At 43.7% G+C, this 23,124-nt stretch overlaps 1 protein-coding gene across 5 annotated transcripts in view; it reads right to left on the bottom strand.

Moving 5' to 3' along the window:
- Nucleotides 1-23,124, bottom strand: part of FHIT (fragile histidine triad diadenosine triphosphatase) — a 1,278,194-nt gene that overhangs the window by 958,774 nt on the left and 296,296 nt on the right. For 2 of the 5 annotated variants that reach the window (XR_014788578.1, XR_014788576.1), the window contains exon 4: nucleotides 3,085-3,226. The exons of the other annotated variants lie outside the window; for them this stretch is intronic. The gene's annotated coding sequence lies outside the window, so the exon portion shown is untranslated. The remainder of the gene's footprint in view (nucleotides 1-3,084; nucleotides 3,227-23,124) is intronic. 5 annotated transcript variants of the gene reach the window in all.

Genomic DNA, 23,124 nt, shown 5'->3' with positions numbered 1-23,124 from the left:
CAGATGTTACAACCATACTTTGCTATGTGTCATACTTCCAACAGCTAACATGGATGCAGATGCTGTCTAGAGTGGAGAAGAGGACAACCAAAAGCAACAGCAAGTTGTCAAGGTGACATGGGCTGATAATATACAACGCACAGCTTCCTGAGTGCAAGTCGATTTTATGCCCCTTTCCCAAACAGATTTACTTGGGAACACAGTAACACCCTTTGGGTGTGTTGTGGTGAGAATAAACTGTTGGCATTGTGGTGGAGCACTTGTCTGACTACATAGGGACTTAGGAAGCTGCCATATACTGGGGGGGGGGATACACACACCTCTCCATGCATTCAGTGAACATGTGGAGGGGTTTTCGAGGTTGTGTGGGCTAGCCCTGGCCACCACTGGAATACCACACTGCCTCCTCTGACAAACATCCAACAGAAGTTTCTGAGAGTTAGTTCTCCACACGTAAATATGTGCATATGGAGAGCTCCTGCACTTGAGGAGATACCCCGATTGGTCAGGGTGATTCATCAGGGAAGGCAGCATGTGGTTCTGTTGCTGGGTGGGGTGAGCCTATGCAGCCCCCTGGTCCCCTCCAGGCCAGTAGGTGGTGGCAGACTGTAGCAGATTTTGTTTTCTGGATACCAGAAATATTTTGTGCACTCTTTTTCAGGTTCTGCCATTTGTGCAAATTGTAATTTGTGCAAATTTAATCTGTACAGTGTTTTTTTTTTAATTTGGGGATCTCAAAATTTGCACAAATGGTGTCATAATACTTAGGTAGATAGATGATTGATGGATGGATGGATGGATGGATGGATAGATGGATGGATGATCTTGCACAGGTGCACACGATGGGGAAGAGAAATTGACAAGTTCTTTGACAAGTGCAGAATATCTGCTGGGCTGAATGAAGTAGCGGGGCGAGGATGAAACTGAGAGGGCCATTGACCAGAGAGGAATATGCCTCTATATAGGGCTATGTAGTGGACAGGTGAACTTGCTATTGTGTGAACTTGAGCAAAATTGCCAATCTAACATACTTTTTAAAAATTACAGCACCATGTGAACACATTTCAAGATCCCCCCTGCCAAAAATTGCACAAATTGCCACCATTGGGTGGAGGGAGAAAAATCCATGTATTGGCTCAACCCACCACAGAATGAATTGACACCAGCAAGGGCCGAATGGGAAAAATCCATCAACTTTTCACTCCCCTAACGGAATTCTCATATATCCCTAGTGTCAGATCAATGATCCATCTAGCTCAGTATTATCTACAGTAACTGGCAGCAGCTCTTAGGGTTTCAGACATGAGTCTTTCCCAGCCCTACCTCAAGCTGCATGCAAAGTATACATGCCTACTCCAAAGTAAGTCCCATTAAGTTCATTATATCTTACTCACAGGTCCCTACCAACCCAGTCTTCAAAGTATTGAAAGTAGTATGATGCTGCATGACATATATGGAGAGTTGGGGTCTGGGCCCCCGTAGGAACAGTCAGAAAACAGCTTTGTCCCAGGTCAACTGTAACATGGGGTGAGGCAACCTGGATTCGATCACATTAAAATGGCTGGGTGAACTGGCGCACTGATTTAAGTGGAACAGAACTCAAACAAGTGTGGTTATCATTTCAGCTTTAATTTTCTATAGAAATGGGTGACATGTAGATTGTAGCTCAGCAAGTTTCTAACACTATTATTAATCATGTTACACTTGGGTTGCTTAACTAAATAGCAAAAAAAAAGAAAAAAGACAGAGAGCCTCAGAAGCACAAAACCACAGTCCTGTTTATTATGGCCCAACTTACTTCAAGTCAAAGAATCTCACCTAGACAAATAATAACTTTACCTTATACACAACTTTAGCAAGTCACCCAGCCATATAGAAATAGAACAGCTGTGTAATATAGAAAATACCCCTAAAATAAATGATATAAAACATATACATAGACATAGCTACATAGACATTCAAAACAAGAAAAAAAAATACAGCCATATATTTGGAACATAAGAACTGGGTTCAAGGAATTCACCAAACTCAGTAACTGATATTTAGCAGGAAGTAGCACTTCATTGCATACTTAAATGACATCAAAACTAGGGATGTCAGAGTAATCTGAAATGGACTGAAATGACTTTGGATTGCTAGGATTTTTACCCATGGATTCTGCATGGACCAGCACCTTTCAAGTCGCACAGATTCCGTGGACTTGTGGGCCGTTGTTTTACTGTCTGTAATCGTGCCCAATTTAGGGCACAATCCTATGGAGATAGTCAGCAGCCTCCAAAGGTGGAGGCTGTCAAGTATCCAATGCAGGGCGGCCAAAGCAGCACAGAGGCAATCCTTGCCTCCATGCTCCAACCACCCTGCATGTTCACTAGATGGGTGATTTCACCCATCTAGCCACGGTGCTTCCAAGTAGGAGGCTGGGGCATGCAGAGGAAGCAGCATAATGCAGCTTCCCCAGTCTCCTCCCCTCCCTGCCCCTGGGAAAGCCCCCTTCTTCCCATCTCCGTGCTCCATTTCTGAGTGCACAGACATAGCTGGTGTGGAGGGAACTGTGCCCGCCACGAGGCGGGGAGGGGAGTGTGGTGGGCCCCAAGGTCAGAGCCCTGGTTCCGACCTCAGATCTCAGAAACCAAACAAGGCACTGTCTAGGGGGCATAGGATTGTTTTCTTAGTTATATGAAAGTTACTGGAAAATATACTAATATATACACCTTTTTTAAAACAACATTTTATACATCTCCGATCTCTCTTCAGCTTCTGCCATTCAGCACATAGAAAGATATGCAAAATATTGCATACTACTGGAAGTTATGTCAATTGCGGCAAACATTTTGACATACCTTTCCGAACGGGGGGAAATCCGATTCCATCAATAAGCAGACAACGGAACAAAAGGCACCTGACAATCCGTGAAACACACACAGATTGGATTACACAAAATCCACACATCCCTAATCAAAGCATATACTGCTATAGGCCCCATTTCATATGCACTGTATGCTCAAGTGAAACAGCTAAAAGGGGAATCAGAACCTCTGGTTTGAAAAGCTAAAAAGCTTTCCAGTGTGTATAAATCAATCTTACCTGAATATATGCTGGAGAAGGAGCGATCATATGCTAAAATGACGTCTAAAATACCTTAGGGGAGAGCTAGCTCTACCTCTGGGTTGAAATGCATTTTCAGCAGTATTCATAGCATCACAAGGTTGACCCCACAGGTGCCAGACTGAAAGGAAAGAGAAAAAGAGAACTTTAAAGGAATGGGAGAATTAACCCTATAGTGGCTGTATCTCCAGGTTGAAGGTCTAAAGGCACTTCATCCTATAATTACAAGACCACAAAGATACAAGTGATGCTCCAATAGGAAGAAAGAAAAAGCTATCAAATGATTAGGGGTGGAACCATAAATGGTCTACAGTCTGCAAAAGTAAGCATTAAAAATGTATGACCGGTTAACTCGAAACCATTATATATACTAAAAAGAGAACTCCCAAGTACATTTTCTTTCGAGGGGTTTTTCTCCACCTTCCTTTTAGAGCAGCACTCATATCTTCTTGTCCTTACAAAGTGGCACTTAAAACTGTTTTATACGTTGTTTTAGCATATTTCATATGACTGCTTCACGCAGCTCCTAAGAAATGTATATTCAGGTAAGGCTGACATTGAGATAGATAGATCACATAGGAACATGTCTCATTTGTGATCTGATAAATTAAACACATATTGGAGTGCTTTTCAGCTTTCCACTCAAAAGGTAAGCACAGTTCCTCTTTAAGCTGTTTCACCAGTTACTTGAGCATATAGAATATATGAAATCGTGCCTCTAGCAATATATGTTTTTATATTATTGAAGCATGGAATAAAGTGCTACTTCTGCTAAGTATCAGGTACTAAGTAAGATGCATTCCTTGGACCCAGTTTTTATGAGCCAAATATATATCTGCATAATTCTTCTTTTCAATGCATATGCAATCTATGTCTTGTATACCACAGTGTGTGTGTGCGTGCGTGTGTGTGCGCGTGTGCTTTCTTCAAAGTATGTTTTGCATTAAGCAGCTGTCTTTTTTCTCTGTGTTTGACTGATTCACAGTGCAATCCTGTCTTTGTCTACTCAAATGTAAGGCACATTAAACTGAATGGCAATTCAATTCAATTCCAATTTTCCCAGGTAAATATGTATAGAAGTGCAGGCTTATTCTCTGGAATTATTTACACATGAAGTTATGCTTTTTTTAAAAGCATAATATGATGTATTAAGTAGTGTTTGTGTTTGTATTTATTTTTATAGTTGCCACCGAGGAAAAAGTCTTGTTCAAAAGGAGTTGAACCCTCAACAGCACTGGGTTGTATGTGTGCGCGCACGTGTTTTGAATATACTTTTGAGCCTGTCCTCTCTTTTATTTCCTATATTAGCGCTCTCCCTGCCCCCACCCACCACGCAGTTTATTTTGTTTCATGACGACGTATCCTCAGGTGTGTGCGCCCTCCTTCACATATGCATATTTAGTGATATTGTACTATGAACTAAACATATTGGAATAATATTGCTTATTCCTGAAGGAGATGATTGAGTACATATGATTTGCCTCTTACAGCTGTTATGTTTCTTATCAGTTGTTTTACTGATGATTAGACAACTCATTAAAAATTACTAGCAAAACTTGTTATTGCTGTTTGGATAATAGTGGCAAGAAACAGGAAAAAAGATCTACCAATGACTACTTATTTTTATTTAGTATGCAGATGGGCAAGATTAAAATACCTCTCTGAAAGCATTCATGTTAATTACAATTCCTTTGATATATAGAATCCATTTATAGTTTATAGCAACAACAATACACATTACCTGGAATGCTATGTTCTATCTTATATAAAAATGGCCACTGTTTGGACTTCTAAGATTATCATTGTAATATTTAATGTATGTGTTTTGTTTAAATCACAATTTAATAAGACTACAATACCCAGCTCTGGACTATTATAACTGCTGGTAATGTTGGGTCTAGTCTAGTGTGACTGCAGCTACACCCTGAAAAATGAAGCAAAGGATTACATTAAAGAATGCAATCATGCTAAGAAGAAACCTGTATTTTTTCACATAACTTCTTTTCCATTATGCTGGCACACTAATAGAAACATCTCTTGAAAGTCAGGCTTAAAAATTAGCATCTGTCTATTTTTGTCTATCAAGTATAATCAGGCCACGCTCTGACTGGGGAGAAAACTTTTTATTGCTTTCCTGACAGACACCTGGAGCCAAGACTGTCACTGCTCCTTTTTTTTGTAAGCGAAATGGACAAGACAGAGTGTCTCTCAGATGAACATTAATCAGAACTACAACATTTCATAAGGACATCTCTTTCTCAGGAAGGTGTTTAAGTGTGTGTGTGTTAAGTCTATCAGCTTGGTTATTCTCTTGTACTAAAATTATATATAAAATTACGGAGATAAACATATATATGTGTCTCATATATACACATAGCAGTAGAAGACTTTATCATCTACTGATTGGCACGTGTGAACCAGATATTACAGTTCAAACACTATAGGACTGGTGCAGGCAATACAACCACCATGTTCAGCTGTCTCCATGTGGCAAATTGTTGGTGTGAACAATGTTATAACCATTTATGTATCTGTAGTAGTTATACATAGGAACAGGCAGATCTGTCAGGCAGATCTCCATGGACTTCCTCCTTTTCTCACTCCCATTCCATACTAGTTCCAGACAAATCGTTGGGGTTTCTTTAATGGAAAAAGATCTGGATGTACTTTTCGCATGCTTTTCAAATTACTGGACACATGCCTCCATTGATTAAGAACATTTGTGTGCATTTTAGAAATGAACACAGTGGGTTAAATTTATTTTTTCCAAATATGCACACATTTTAACATCTTTTTATTTCATAGAATGCATCACAAGCCTGGAAATGTACAGATTTCCAGCTGCAGATTGCATCATTTCCACATTCTGTTCTGGGGAGTGCTCATTGGGTAGAATCATTTAAAAACAAAACAACTCAAAGCAAATTTTTCACCCATCCCTAGTTAAACCCAATAACAGAAGTTCTCTCAGCAGTTTACAGTAAAAATTAAAACCATAAAAAGTAATAAAATACAAACATATGATCTAAAATAGAATAAAACCAGCAACAGCACATAAGTAGAATTAAACGAGCAATAGTGAGTAATATTAGTACAAAAGATCTAGAAAACATTCAGAGGTTTTAAGATTGGAAGTCCTGGGATATTTTATTTTAAGTGCCTTTACTTGGCACTGAAGCATCACAGTATAGGCACCAAGTGAGCCTTTCTGGGGAGGGCATTCCAGAACTAGCCTGCCACCACTGATAAGGCTCTGTAGTTGCCAACCATTGCATTTTATTTGGTGGGGGACTTGGAAAAGGGCCTTAGGGTGCAGGTATGCATATATGGGAGGAGGCGATCCTGCAAGTAACTTGGCCCCAAGCTATTTAAGGACTTAAAGATTAAGACTACTTCTTTGAATTGGGCCCAGAAAAAGTCTGGAAGCCAGTGCAGATGCAAGGTGTTGGTATAATATGTCCTGCTCTAGACTGAGTCTTGGCTCTTTGCAAGCACTTCTTCACACAGGAGCCCCACTAACCTATCGCTTGAGGTGACGACACTCCCAAGGATGAGGGGGTGGCTCATCCTCTGCCTCAGAGGCAGAGTCCCTTTCTCCTGACAGGGATGGCCCTGCAAGTATCTCCCCGAGGGCTCAGGCTCCTGTGGGGCTGGTGGCAGTCCCTGGTCAGGTACCCTGGACTTCTGGGGCCTCTAGCTCCTCCTCTGAGGAGGACTCCTCCAGTGGGGCATGACAAATGTGATGGTATCAGCCAGTCCCTTGTTGCCCTACTTTAGACCAACCTAAGTTTATGGACCGTTTTCAAAGTCCCCACGTATAAAACAGTTTCAGTTCCTAGCATCTCCTGTTATAAAAGGATGAGGTAGCAGGTGATAAGAAAGACCTCTGCCTGTGACCTTGAAGAGATGCTGCCCACTGGGCTTGATGGACAAACAGCCTGACCTAGTATAAGGCAGCTTCCTCATGAAAACAGCCACATGGAGTGAGTTAAATAGCCTCCACATAGTAGCAGCAGCAGCAGCAGCAACAGCTGTTTTGAATGTTAGTTCTCAGTAGACCTTACATCAGTCTTGGAAGGTCTATCTCCACTAGGAAGGGAGTGTAGCTCAGCAGTGGAGCACATCCTTTGCATGCAGAAGATTCCAGATTCTATTCTTGCATCTCCAGGTAGGGCTAGGAAAGACTCCTGCCTAAAACCCCAGAGAGCCACTGCTAGTCAGTGTTGACAATACTGGGCTAGATGGGCCAACAGTCTGACTCAGTATAAGGCAGAATTACTCCTATGTTCCTAGGAATAGATGGAACTAGTGATGTTGTGAGAGTCTGAAAACGGGGTGGAGTCTGGTGGACTCCCCTTCACTCGCACACCCTGGACTGGCTCACCAAGCCTCCATACACACCCGGACCCACTCTCTGAGCAGTCCTGTGCTGGGCAAGAAGGTCCAGCAGGTTCTCCCCTCCTTGCAAGGATGTCCTCCCCTCCTTTCAATGAGCAGAGAATGAGAAGTAGACACGACTCCTGCCCCTGCCACCTGGCAAACCTTGAGAGGCAGCAGAGGCAGGAGTCACTGTTAACCCCTTGTTCTTCCCAACAGAGATTCTGTCAGCCACCACTATGTGCAACAATGACAGCTCCAGAACTTCCGTATTTTTTATGCTGGGTAAATGGCGCCTTTATGGCCACCAATTATGCAACATTAAAAATATATAAGTTCCAGAGCTGCCATTTTTATGCACAATTATGGCTCACTACAAGGGTGGGCAGCCCCTCAGCTCCCTTGGGCACTCACTGGGCCATTTAGAAACTCGCACAGCACTGCGAGCAGGGGCTGGTGGTGGCAGTGGCTTGGCGAGCACCCGAGGAAGGCAGGCACTGGTGAGTCCATCCATCCCTAGATGGAACTCAGTTCCCTATATGTGCCTGCCCGAGGACTGAGATCTGTTGGAGCAGCCCTCCTCTGAGTCCCACCAGTGCAAGACATACACTATGGTGGGACGCCGGAGAGGGCCTTCTCTGCTGTGGCACCCCTTCTCTGTTGTGGAATGTCCTCGCCTTGGAGGCCCAATCGGCATGTACATTGGTTTCATTCTGGTGCCAAGTAAAAACATGGCTTTTTACCAACGCCGTTGAGGGCTAAATGAATTCCCTAAAGTTGCACACTGTTTTAACTATTTTATTGTTTTCGATTTTAATTGGTATTAGCTTGTTTAATGGTTTAATATGTTTCAATATGTGCATATTTTTAAAATGTTTAAATTTTTTATTGTTTTATACTGTTTAAATTGATTTTATCTGTATGCCACCCTGAGATCTTAATGATATAGGGTGGGATACAAATGTTTTAAATAAATAAATAAAAACCAATGAATTCCTCTCAAGGGAGTTTACTTTGTGAGCAGAAAAAAAATTCTAAAGCAGATTGCGGAAGCTAGAATGGTCTGGAATTAGGGTGGCCAATTATGTATTAGCCAAAAAAGAAGAAATATATCAAACAAGAGGACTAATGATTACACCCCCTTTGCCTGTGCATGTGCTAATTTATATGTATTGATGCAAATTTAGAAATAACTCCTAGAACTGAAATAGAAATACTATACATGTCACCATCGTGGGGAAGACCGTGATGAGCTGATCTATGAGCCTTCTGAGCCTGCAGTTCAGGTGCTGGTTGCTGATGGGCAACATCAAGGCCCCTGCCCTTCTCACCCTTCTCATGGTTCTTTATATTTAAACCAGACTTGGAACAGGAGGCCTTCTAAGGGAGCCCATCTTCAAATAGAAGGCTGCTCTAAGTAGAGTAGGACACATGGCTGCCCTATGTGTTAGCACTGTTGACACTGATGGGCAGCAGCTCTTCAGGGTTTTAGACAGGAGTCTTTCCTGTTAATATAATATAATATCTGGATATTAGGGCTGTGCAAGGACTGCCTCCCAGCCCACTTCGGAGGCTGATTCATAGAATCATAGAATAGTAGGGTTGGAAGGGGCCTATAAGATCATCGAGTCCAACCCCCTGCTCAATGCATGAAACTACGTCAGAGTATCCCTGACAGATGGCTGTCCAGCCTCATCTTGAATGCCTTTAGTGTGGGAGAGCCCACCACCTCCCTAGGTAATTGGTTCCATTGTCATATTGCTCTAAGAGTCAGGAAGTTTTTCCTGATGTTCAGCTGGAATCTGGCTTCCTCTAACGTGAACCCATTATTCCATGTCTTGCACTCTGGGATGATCGAGAAGAGATCCTGGCCTTCCTCTCTGTCACAACCCTTTAAGTACTTGAAGAGTGCTATCATATCTCCCCCTCAGTCTTCTCTTCTCAAGATTCGGAGCTTTGAATTCAGCCCTGATCCACTTCAAACTGATTCAGACCTGATCCAACCCACTTTGGACTCCAAATCTGAAGCAAGATTCAGAAATCCGAATTATTCAGATTTTACATTTTCCCATTGACTTGCATTGGAAAACAGAAATGGCCATAACGTTTTAGATTTTTATGATAAATACAAACCTGCAGGAAATCACATTGGAAGAGTCAGTAATAATAAAAAAAATGAGAGGTGCTTTCATGGCACCCAGGAAAAATAACATGAAGTTAAGTTGTTTGAACCTAGCCCTAAACACGTAGTATGTTGATAGGACATGTATGCTCAGGACTGGAGTGGAGAAAGTGAGAATGAAAGTTGAGCAAAGCGAAACAGGAGAGGAAAACTATGGATGTGTGACTCAGCAAAACCTGAGCTTTTTGAGGTTCTCAGAATTCCACCTCAAAGCTCATTCTGACTTGTGTCCATACTGCATGGTTTGCAATCCAATACATGGAAATTCATGCATATTTTTGTGCACATTTTATCCAAATATATGTATCAAGTGTGCATATTTTTGAAACGTGTACATTTCCTTCCATTGACTACAGCATTTTGTGTACTTTTTACAAATGTATTAAATTTTTCATGCACATATTTTTTTTTTCAAATCTATATATTTTTGTTGCACGAATTGCATCACAACCGCAGAAATTTATGCTTTTGGATCCATGTGCAGGTCAAGGAGGTGAAAATCGGTTAAATTCTGCTAAAAACAAACAAACTGAAATGAATTTCTCAACCCTTTGTAACGGAAACCCAGAGCTTCAAGAGTAAGGGCTGAAAGCTTGAAAGAGATGTAGAGATGGACTGTAGTGTGAGCCAGCTCAGAGATATCAGGAGAGGGAAGGCATCATCATAGCAACAGGAGAGAAAGATAGGTTTATCAGAGCCACTCTCAATCAGTTGAAGAAGGGAAATACAGCAAAAGGGGAGGCCAGCAAAAAAGGTTACAGTAATCAAGATGAGAGATGACCAGAGTGCAGGGAAGGGTTTTAGCACGATACACAGAAAGGAAACATTCCCTTTCTTCAGCTTATTTTTATACCTCTCTATCCTCTGTAGGCTAGCAGCCACTGTGCCTTCCTGCTAGCCCATGTAAATAATTTCTATTTAATTTTTCTTTGTGAGCTATTTAAAATTCCATGACATCACCCCTTCTTCAGATTTTTTAAAAAGCATATGAAATCAGGTAGTTTTTCCCCTTCCCCTCTTTTCCTGATGGTATCAAGAGAAACAGCTTAGACTTCCAGTCTACTGCTTTGTCAGTGTTCACACCAGAGAAGTGATCGCATAACAAATTTCACATTGTGGTGTGTGTGTTTCCCCCCTTCAAAAACAGTGTTTTTGAAGGCTTTTTTTTTCACATGTCACATCTATCCTATGACTGTGCCATTATGCACAGCAGGAATGGGCATTTGTTCCAAAGTTTTCATTACACAAATATATCTCATTAGCCATTTTTGGCTTTGCTCGTTGGCATCAGCCAGAATAACAGCCTGAGTCACAATCTAGTTTAAGTCAATGGATGCCTTTGCCATGACGCCTGCTGTATCTTTTCAACATTAACTATATCACTTTGGTAGCACCTGCATGCTGCATCCCATAGAGGTCCAACTATTCTTATCTCTTCTAGTTTGCTCTCATTGCTTTTGCGCAGGCAGAAAGTTGTCACTTATCCTTTCTTCTCTTGTAATTGGTAAGGAAATACTGAGGAGCACAGTACAGTAAAAAGGAATGAGAAGAGTCCTGTAAGCCGGTATGCGTTGCCCTTATTTTCGCCGTAATCTACGTAAATATTTATGTAGACTATCCGTGTCCAGATAAGGAACGCCCACAGGCGCCGCCATTTACGTACGCGCTTTTTTTTTTCCCCAAAAGTCAGCCATGATAGGCTACGTAAAGATTTACATAGCCTATCACGGCTGACTTTGAAAATCTAGCCATGATAGGCTACGTAAATCGTTACATAGCCTATCACGTGTTTGTTTGCTTTTTTTACAATTTACAATTTACTGGGAAATGGCGGCGGCGGCAGCCGGTCGGAAGACCGGCCACCGCCGCCGGGACCCGCCACCAAGAGGGACATTCGCACGAGGTAAGTCCCATCCCGGGGGGGGGGGGCGGGGGGGCGGAGAAGTTCCCCACCAATTTCGGGGGGCCGAATGCATTGGCATTTGGCCTCCCCGAGGTTTGTAGAGAAATTCTCTGACATTCCTACAGAGGAGGGAAAATACATAACAGAAGAATCACCCAATCCCATGGCTTCCTGGGCTTGCAGTATCAAGGCAGAAGAAGGGGAGGGTGGGAACTAGAAGGAAAATAAGTATCCCAGCTCCAGGGCTGCCATACCTTCCCCTGTTTTAGGGGGGTGTCAGGGGAACTGGAAGGCTTTGGATCCAGCAAATCCAAAGCTTCTCTGAATATGCTCCCAACATGCTCCCTCCGGGCAAGTATCATGGGAGCACTGACAGTGGAGCACCAAGGGTGATGAGGCTTTTCATACAGCAAGGAGGATGCTTGCAAGGGTGGATCATCCAACCATGGGTCTCTCTCTCCCCGCAGGCAGAGAGGGAAATCCTCACCATCCTATGGCCCCTGGGACACCCTCCCAGAGGCCATTGGATTGCAGCCTGAATTTTTCATCTGCATAAATAGAAGTGGATTAGAAGTGGAAATAGTGATCTGCCTCCCAGTGTTGTTTTTTTGCACCTACCAGATAATGACTGTAATAGACTTTGAACAAAGAGTGTTATATGAATTACGATGATGAAGTTAATGATAAAGAAGAAGAAAGCTGAAAAGGGTGATTTATCCAACTATTTTCTGTTCACTCAAGACAGAAAAAATTATCCTGAAATTCAGAAACATCCATAGTAACCCTTTCATTCTGTTTCCCTTGACATGTTGGGGACTATTGTTAAATCTTCTTGTGGAAAAGATATCATGCCAATCAAAGGGTTTCACTGGCTACCAGCTTGTGTCCAGGGTCAATTCATGGTGCTGTATTTGGTCTTTAATGCCCTAAATGGCTTGGGGCCTGAATATCTGAAGGACCACCTTCTTCCCCTCAAGCCTGCCCTTTACTCAAGATCTTCATCAGAGGCCTTTCTGTGGGTGTTCTCACTTTCTGAACTTCGGCAGGTGGCTACCAGATGGAGAGAGAGCGCCTTTTCAATGGTGGCACCCAAATGGTAGGACTTCCTCCATAGGCATATTCATGTGCCACCCAAAGTTCAGTCCTGTGCTTTCCAGCTTTTAATGACACGTTATTACTTTGTTCTGATGTCTGCCCCTTGTTTAAATGGTTGATTGATTGAAAATTTTTAAAACTATCATTGTTATTATTGAGTTTTCTTTTTAACTATTTTTGTTGCTGTTTTTATTGTATTGTTCTATAGTTTAATTGTATTGCTCATTAGATACCTTGAAGTATTTGAAAGAAGTTGGAACATAAAATTCCAAATATAATAAATACATTGGATTTAAAATTAAATTGTCAATTTATGGAGCACCTCTGCTTATTAATTTGATTTTTATTCCACTTCTAGGCCAAAAGCCTGAAAGCAGCTGTGGTAATTCGAGCTATCTCTCAGTGACGGTGTGAACATACTAGAAATAGCCAGATTTAACATGCTTCAGTCTCACTAAAATGGCAGACACTAAAAAAAAAGTGCTTACATTTCAAATAATCAGGCAGAGATTTCATACAAAATAGGCAACTCTGTTGCATACACAAAGTAACTCCAAGTTCCAAAACATAGAGTAGCATAAAAAAGGACAATGTATTCTCCATTAGTTTTAAATTGTGTTCTTGTTCCACAATATAATATAGGCAATTGACACCACATTTGAGATTTCTTGGAACACAATCCAGCTGCAAATAGCAACAACCTGGGGATTTTTGAGACACGTAACAATACAGCCAAGCTTCTTGAAACTGTGAGCATGCGATAGGTAGGTAGGTAGGTAGGTAGATAGATAGATAGATAGATAGATAGATAGATAGATAGATAGATAATCTCAGATGTATGTCAACCCAGCAGACTATTAAAAGCATAATGTTTGCACATTGGAAACTGGATTGTTTTCCTCTAATCATTGTAAACATTTAACAAATGACTTAGCTGTGTTAAGCATGATAATGCAGGCACACATTTCCTAAAGTACAGGTTAAGTACTGAATCAGATCAAGTTTTCTTTTAAAGAAAATGAACCCATATTTCAGGAAAGAGTCTGTGAACGCACTGAGAGAGACAAGTAGAGATGTATGAATCCCTTACCTGGTTCCAGTCGGGGCATCCACTGGGGGGGGGGAGGCGATCCATTCCTTCCCCTGGAATCCTTGACAGGGGGGAGGTGATCCAGCCCTCCCCCCTGGAATCCTGCCTGGCTGGCTCCGCTCCACGGCCATGCCGCAGAGCCGCCAGCTGGGCCGATCTGCAGCGGGGCCTCCAGCTGCTGCTGGGCTGGTGCAGACACAAATGGCGGCCTGCATAGGGGACGCCATTTGCATCCCTACGGTAGCCCGTGATAGGCTACGTAAATATTTACGTAGCCTATTACGGCTAAAGCAGGGACACAAATGGCAGCTGCTATGCCATTTGCATGGCTGCCTTTTGCCACGATAGGCTACGTAAATACTTACATAACCTATCACAGCTGCCTGCAAGTACGCAAATGGTGGCCGCTACAACGGCCGCCATTTGCGGCCACCGCAGCCCGGCAGCAGCTGGCCAGGAGACCAGCCGCCGCAGCCACCGCCGGAGCCGCCGCCGCATCCGCCCCAGGTAAGCTCTGTCCCGGAGGGATTCTGTGGGGTGGCAGGGGGTGGAATGGAGTCCATGACGGAATTCTCTGACATCCCTAGAGACAAGCTAAGCAAAGGACTGTTATCCATGGAAGCTTATGGGCCTCACTTCTGCTGTGTTCTTGTCTGTCCTTTGTAGGTTCTGGTTCTACATGTTGACTTGAGTTACTATTGTTACAAACAATTCAATGGGTCTGTGTAATAGGGACACATACCAAGGAATGCACACATCTCTTGACTTAAGGGAGACTTTGATGCGTGTGTATGCGTGTGTGCGTGTGAGAGAGAGAGTGAGTGAGTGAGAGACAGACAGACAGACAGACAGACAGCAATAAATGATCCTGAAACCCTGTTGAGAATTTTACTTCCCATTCTGAAACTATTTTTGCCTATTCCTATACAAATCTTGTATCATACCCTCATCACTGTAAACATCTAAAAGTGGAATATTAAAATAAACAATGCACACTGCAGTAGAAGACCTCTGGTGCAACCACAAGATCCTTACTTAGCCAAGTACTTTAAAAAAAAAAACTTAATTCTTTGTCTAACCCAATAGTCTAACCTCTGCCTCCTTCTCTCCATCTTATCCTCACCACATCCCTGTGAGTGGCCCAAAGTCACGCAGTGAGCTCATGGCCAAGTGGGGGCTAGAACCGAAGTCTCCTGAGTCTCCGTCCAGCACTCCAACCACACAACACCATACTGGCTCTCTAAAGTTGTAGGTGGCCTGTCTTGTCTTCCTTATTGTCTGGCCTCTCTCTCTCTCTCTCTCTCTCTCTCTCTCTCTGGAAAAGATGGTAATGGCATTGCTGGCCAGTACATCAGTCCTACAAGTGGTAAGACCCCCTGTCCCCACAACCACTCTATTTTATCCCCTTCAAATTTGAATGACTTGAGATTTTGAAAGCAGTGGGGAGTGGGGGAGTTGTGTTTAGTGAGGACCACTGCAGGAGGGCCACTGTGTGAATTGTTGCACAAGTTCGTCAATGAAGTTTGCATATGACAGATTCACAATTGTGAGTTTTAAGAAGTCATTGCAAATTCATTGTTGGTATGAAAGCTATGTAAGCACCAGTCACATTATCTAAGGGTCATTGTTTCAACAGACAAGTGTACTTTCAGGCCAAGAGTTACTGCTTTTGCAGCTGCATTCTGAACCAGGTGGGAGGGTGAGCAGAAAGAGAATGAGGGTAATGATACAACACTAATGTGCTTATCTTTGTGCCTCATTTTTGCTACTATAATTATCTTTCCCCTTCTTACCTGTAATTATGATCTTCTGTTTCTTTTAATCATTTCTTTTTAACTGTGTTATATGATTAAAACTTACAAGAAAATAAAATAAAAGTTATATTCAAGGAAGATAACATAAGCAAAGTGGCACCAAAGAATGCAAACTTTAAGGAAGTTATGACCTCAGACTGAGTGCTAAATCAATTTCAGAATGAACAGTCATTTTGAAATGGAAAATCACAAAATCCTGATGGTCGCATGTTTGCTTCTAATAGGAGACTGATTTGCAAAGGCCATTTATGCTCAGGACATTCTGGGCAGTTGAGACTTTCCTGCTCCTGTTTAATTTGTTTTGTATGGGAAGCCCTTCAAGCCATGGTTCTTCAGTCTATTTTGCCTGCTCCCCATCCCATGTTTTAAATTTTAAAAAGCTGCTAACAGAAAGCCAATTAACAATGCACTGGAGCCTGTGGATCATAATGTACCATTTTGATATCCAGAGGAAAATGAAAATGGAAAGACCTGTTCATCTTGTGTCTGAAATAACCTTCTCTGTCTGTGAGAATACTCTCAGGATCTAAACATCATTGCAGCAAGATTAATCTTATTCCATTCCTGACCCCCTCCCATCCCAGACAAATGCAATCAAACAGGGCATGGCTTGAAACCTTTTATACCTTGTCTCAGACATCTGGAGCCAGGTCTGCCACAACCTCTTTGCTATCAGAAAAAAAGTGAAAAAGACAGACAGCACTTCAAATAAATCAATTCCACCTATTAGCTCTTTTCATTTGTCTATATTTTCAGAAGCAACAGGAGCGCTAGAGGCAAACCAGGGGTGATTTGTTTGGTAATTATACTGCTTTCTTAACTACTTCAAACTCAGCTTAGATCTACACTGATCAATGGACTTCTGCAACATCCACTACATAGCTTAAAAATCAAGTACAAAAACGTTTGCAAACACACTCTCTGCCCCTTTCCAAGGGGCAGATGAAACAATTCACTTAGCAAAAGTGGGCCTGTCATTTCAGGGGCACAGCGTTGGTCAACCTAGTTCTAAACTAGGGCTGCACTGAATATTCACCCACAAAGCATTTCATAGCAAAAAGCGGAATGATTTCCACAAACCTCTGCTCTCTACATTTTTGTAGGGATTTTCACCATTCACAGCCATTGTTTCCCATCTCTATGTTGGTCGCTCTGCCACCAACATTTCCTCCTCCCCACCACCCCACGACTTCCTTCCCTGAATGATCTCAGCCAATCTTACAGCATATAATAAACATGAAGGTGTTATAATTAGGGATGCGCAAATCAGCAAAACCTGAGGTCTTTGAGGTTTTCCGATTTCCACCTTGAAGCTTGTTCTGATTCATGTCTGTTTTGAATTGCAAACTGGGGGGGGGGGGGCAACCTGGAAATCTGTGCATATTTTTGTGCACATTTTTCCAAATGAACGCATTTTTTTAAACGTCCACATTTGATTTTTCCCATTTACCAAAGTGTGCTTGTGTGCATTTTCCAAATATATACATTTTAAACTTTATATGCGAATCACATTGCCAGCTCATAACTGTCAGACCTCAGATTGCGTTTGGGTCTGAATTCAGGTCCAGGAGGTGCAAATTGGAATAATTCTGGTCAAAACCGAACTGAAACAAATTTCTCACCCAACCCTTGTTATAATACTACGTAGCCAATCAGATTTGACTATGCGACAATATCGAGAAACCAATTCATTGTAAGGGTAAGAAGCATTACTCTCCTTTGAATGGGTGTTGAGGAAGGAGTTACACTGCAAACTTATTTGTCGCTCACCAAAAAACCATCTCTCCAAATCACCAATATTTCTGAGGGGATGAAATGTTCGCAACATGCACTCCCGTTTTGCTTCAGCCCACCTCTGAAAAGCCTGGGCCCAGCATTTAAGAATTCTCCCATGCGCGCCCCTCGTAAATTCTAATATTGCCCAAAGCTTTGTTCTAGGCAGTGGACATGCTTATCCAGTATGCACATAGAGAAAGCAAAGGCACGCTCTCTGCATTTGCAACAGGGCAAGACTCAGGAGCATTCTCATTTTCTCAAATGTTAATACACCTTTGCCTGTATCTGTATCTCTATAATCTCATGAGATCACTTTTAAATGTTTTAGTTTGAACATTGCTAAGATTTAGTCCCTGATGTTGACTTCTAAATGTTGGATTTAGAATAATGCAATCACAGTACCCAGGTGGATACAACTGGACCACTAGCGAGATGCATGTAGGCGAGTCATCATCAACTAGCAGGGACCATGAAACATGCATGCATCAAAAATCCTCAGCACAGAAAGGCAGTGCTGTTGGAACAAACCAGACTTTAGAATAATAAAAACCCACAATCAGCCATTTTTTAATAAAAAAATAATCTGACACTTAAATGCACAACAGATCAAAAGTTGTTCACAAATCCCTACTTACCATACTATAATTGCCTCCTTGATCTGAAAGGAATGAAGCACATATCGATTTGCCATAGGGATGCTAGTGAAAATGGACCCGCACACTCAGTACATGGAAATGAGACATCATGTTATGTGTCCCTGTGACCGTGCTCCACATCCTAACAGCTGTGTAGGAGGGCATGGTCATTAACAACATGGTGGTCCTGATCCTCATGACGATTTGCCAACCATAACATTAGGGAAGGGGAGCAGACTCTATAGGGAGACCATTTTTTGTGGCATCCATGTTGCCAATGTAATGTAACATATCTTCCAGCTCCCATTAGGAGCAGGAGGGGAGAGAACGACAAGGCCTGCAAGGGCTCCAGTAGACTGAGGTTGGATATGAGGCCCAGGTAGGGATGTACGAAACTCACTTACCTTTTCGTGGCATTTTCATGGTGGGGGGGAGGTGCTCTGTCCCTCCCCCGGAATCCTTGATGGGGGGGAGGCGATCCGGTCTTCCCCCCCCCAGAATCCTTGACGGCCAGCTCCGCTCCACAGCCAGGCCATGGAGCAGCCAGCCAGGGCCATCCGCAGCCAGATTTCCGGCTGCGGATGGGCTGCTGCGGACGCAAATGGCAGCCGCCGTAGCGGCCGCCATTTGCATCCAGCCAGGCAGCCATGATAGGCTACGTAAGTATTTACGTAGCCTATCACAGCTGGGCAAAACAAAAAAACCCAGCATACGCAAATGGCAGCGGCTACGGCAGCCGCCATTTGCGTTCCCTTTTTTTCGCAGTTTTATCCTACATAAATATTTACGTAGGCAATTACGGCGAAAAAAAGGGGAACCGCAAATAGCATAGTGGGCGCTATTTGCGTTTCTTTCTTTTTTTCGCCGTAAAAACCTACGTAAATATTTACGTAGGATAAAACAGTGGGAAAAAAAGGAACGCAAATAGCGCCCACTACGCTATTTGCGTTCCCCTTTTTTCTCCATAATAGCCTACGTAAATATTTATGTAGGCTAGAACGGTGAAAAATAGGGAACGCAAATGGCGGCCGCCGTAGCCGCCACCATTTGTGTACGCTGGTGGTTTTTTTGGAGGGGGGATAGCCGTGATAGGCTATGTAAATTCTTATGTAGCCTATCACAGCTGCAAAGACGCCAATGGTGGCCGCAACAGCCCGGCCACGGCCGGCCAGGAGACCAGCCGCCAGAGCCGCCGCCACTGCCGGAGCCGCCGCCGCCGCATCCGCCGCATCCGCCCCAGGTAAGTGCCGTCCCGGGCGATTCCGCGGGGGGGCGGGGGGCAGGAGGCCGTTCCACCACAGATTCTTTAGAATCCGGCCTCATTGGAATCCATGGCAGAATTCTCTGCCATCCCTAGGCCCAGGCGTGTGAGTGAAAGCAGCAGCAGACACATCCTAATGCAGGCAGCAGGCTGGGATTTTATAAGAAACAGGAAGGGAAAGATAGTAAGCCAAACATTCTATCAGTGGGTAATTTGGAAAGCAGGGTTGGGAGCCCATAGAAGACAAAACCTGGGGCTCAGCAAGGTGAAGGGCCAAACAGGATGGGTGAGGATGGACAGTGAGGCCTAAAAGCCTGTCTTAAACCTGGATTAAAGTTGTTCAAATACTTGATAAAAGTAGTTTCTTTCCAGATAGTTTTTCCCCTGTCAGGGTAAGTTTTTATCAGATCCTGTGTTTCACTTCTTCCTGTCACAAGTGCTATGAAATACAGGATATCTTGTTCTGTTTTCTTTGGCGCAAGCTTTCCCTTCCATGTTTTGGTTGAGACCTATTTACAAATGGCACAGCAGTGTTATAGGGATACAGCAATAACTAGAGGCAATGCTATTTCTAGGGCAATATAAATTCAGCCCCTCCCCTTCTTCCACCAAGCTCTGAACACACCAGCCCAGCATGCTTGCCTCCCTTCCAGCTACAAAAAGGAGCACATCCCATTTTTTCCAGCTGTCCACCCACCCACCGTGACGGCCTAGGTATGGCTTTAACAGAAATTCTACTGCATTCTAACAGGCTAAATAATCAAATCACAGTTCTCCTTGCCCAGTGAGAAAAGCCCACTCAGTCAACCCAGATGGCTGCTATCAGTCAGCAGTTCTCAACCAGCACCAGTGACAAGGCTATTCCTACACACCGTACACTGCAACAGCAACATCATCTGTCATGAAATGCTCATGTTCATATATGCCAGAATAACATGAGAGGGAGAAGAAAGGCTTTGAAATTTCTGCATTAATGTTCAAGCTTTGTCAGCTGGGCAGCCACAACAGAAAGGGAGGGAGGCAAAATTGCTGCTGCTGGGGTTCTTGCCAATTGCAGGTGGAGTTTGAACTGATCAGGGTAATAAGAATAAATGAACAGTTATCCAGATGGTGCAAGATGGCAGGTAATTTGTACAACCCAATTCTCTCTGGGGTTAAACAAAGTAGCACAGGAGGGAGAGAGACAAAGACAAAGAGAGAAATAAATATATGGCTAGCAAGCACCAGGCATTGTTATTTACAGCAGTCACATGTTAATTTCATCCCCATCATGAGATTACATGCAGTTTCCCAAAAGGTGTTCTAGTGGGTCAGAGCTCTGCAAACCATGATGAAAAAATATGAAACATGGCAACCAATACATTTATAATAAGCTCTAATCACTTCCTGTACTTCAGGGAGGGGACGACAACAAAAATCCAGATACTAATCTTTGAATTGTAGGTACTTTGTATCCATAGTAAAAGATTTCTTACGGACCTTTACTGGGTGTTTTAATGTGCCGAAATCAATGGGGAAAATTTTCCCTCTAGGAAAAATAATATGTCCTTAATAAAACCACACAGATAGACTCATGAAATAGCTAACCAATACCTAGCCCTTTCTGAAATTAAAGCAAGAGTAAATGCATACTCAGCTATTGTAACTCAAATGCTACATGGGGAGAGGCAGAAAAATAAGCCATCTAAAGGTGATTTGCTTATTTAGTAGTATAGGTAACTTCATTGCATATCTCTGATGCTCTCTGGCATGAAATATGCATTTTTGTTACAGAGGTTTTCCAACAATGGTACCAGCTTTTTAAGTAGGCAAAATAAACGTGGAAAACCTGAGGGTTGGATCCAAATGAAGTTATTTACATTTAGATCCCATCGATTTCAATGTGAAAAGGTAGCCATGACTGAAGTCCCACTTATTTCACTGGGAACTAAGTGCAACTAATGTAGTCTGGACACAACCCATTAAGATCAAACCAACTGAAATTAGATAAATGAAAGCTCCCTTCTTTCTCATACACACAAGGAGAGACAGTATAGGAGCCATTTCTGTGTAATGCAAACTCATACCACTAGCATATCAATGCTAAAGGCAGTATGCCTATGTTAGGGATGTACGAAAGTCACTTACCTGAACCGAAATTTGCTTCACAGTGGGGGGGAGGTGCCCCGTCTCTCCCCCCGAAATTCTGGCCGGGGGGGAGGCGCCCCGTCCCTCCCGCCGCGAATCCCGGCCGGACGGGAACGCAAATGGCGGCGGCCATAGCCGCCGCCGTTTGTGTCCCTGCAGTCAGCCGTGATAGGCTACATGAATGTTTACGTAGCCTATCACGGCTGAGTGAAAAAAAAACAACAACCGCGCGTACGCAAATGGCGGCGCCCATGGGCACCGCCATTTGCGTATACGCAGTTTTTTTTTCTTTTCACTCAGCTGTGATAGGCTACGTAAACATTTACGTAGCCTATCACGGTATTTTTTGAAAATCTAGCCGTGATAGGCTACGTAAATCTTTACATAGCCTATCACGTTTCTGTGTGTGTGTGTGTTTTTTACTGGAAATGGCGGCGGTGGCAGCCGGTCGGAAGACCGGCCTCTGCAGCCGCCGCCGCCACCGAACTGCCACCGAACCGCCGCCACCACCAGGGAGGTTCGCCAAAGGTAAGTCCCGTCCCGGGGGGAGCGGGGGGGGCAGACCGTTTCGCCACCGATTTCGGGGGGCCGAATGCGCTGGCATTCGGCCTCCTCGAGATTCATGGCGAAATTCTCTGACATCCCTAGCCTACGTACATCAGAGGCAGTGGGCCTGTGTACACCAGTTGCTGGGGAAAATGGGTGGGAGGGTGCTGTTGCATTCATGTCCTGCTTGTGGTTTCCTGGTCGACAGCTGGTTGGGCACTTTGTGAACAGAACGCTGGACTAGATGGACCCTTGGTCTGATCCAGCTTGGCTCTTATGTTCTTATGAATGTTCCAACAAGGTGAATAGAGCCAATTGCATGGACCTTTCTCACCCAGTCAGCAGTAATTTGGTAAATGTTAACATTTTCTGATGATTCTTAATATTTGGTAAAGATCAGAGAGTGAAAGCTCTGATATTTTCCAGTATGTGACAAAACAAACTGGGTATTCTGAGTAGATGTCAAAGTGTCATCTTAAATACCAGCAGTTACTTACTAGGGATGTCATAGAATTCCACCACAGACTCCAGTGAGGCTGGATTCTTTAGAATCTGCCCCCCCCCCGGAATCTGTGGTGGAACGGCCTCCCCCCCCCCGCGACCCCACGGAATCCCCCCGGGACAGAGCTTACCTGGCGGCGGATGCGGCAGTGGCAGCTCCGGCTGGTTTCCCGGCCACTGCCGGGCTGCTGCAGCCGCAAATGGAAGCCGTCGTAACGGCCACCATTTGCGTGGCTGCCTTTTGCCGTAATAGGCTATGATTTGCCGTGATTTGCAGCTGCAGCAGACCGGCAGTAGCCGGAATTCCAGCTGCAGCCTGCCCTGGCCCGTGGCTTCGTGGAGTCGCTGCGGAGAAGAGCCAGTCGGGGAGGATTCTGGGGGGAGGGATGGAGCGCCTCCCCCACACCATGGATGCCCCAGAATGGATGGGTGAGTGGGATTCGTACATCCCTACTTACCACCATTTACTTGTAAAGGAGGTTTACTATGCCATAGGTAAAAGCAACAAAGAGTTTTGCAGCACCTTAAAGACTAACAGGTTTATCATGTGGCATAAGCTTTTGTGAATAATATATGTGTTATGGAACAGCCCCCACTGGCAGAACAGATTCCCTTCCCCACTACCTATCCCTCAAGTCAAATCTGAGAGACCCTCTGGAGAAGATTTTGGGGGGAGTGACTGAAGGCCACAGGAAAGGGGAAGTGGGGATGT

The sequence above is a fragment of the Heloderma suspectum genome, chromosome 2, assembly GCF_057233095.1.
Source record: "Heloderma suspectum isolate Gila_16-S chromosome 2, 16-S_ref, whole genome shotgun sequence".
Lineage (NCBI taxonomy): Eukaryota > Metazoa > Chordata > Lepidosauria > Squamata > Helodermatidae > Heloderma > Heloderma suspectum.
The sequence above is the reverse complement of the archived record's forward strand: the minus strand, read 5'-3'. Positions and strand labels throughout refer to the sequence as shown.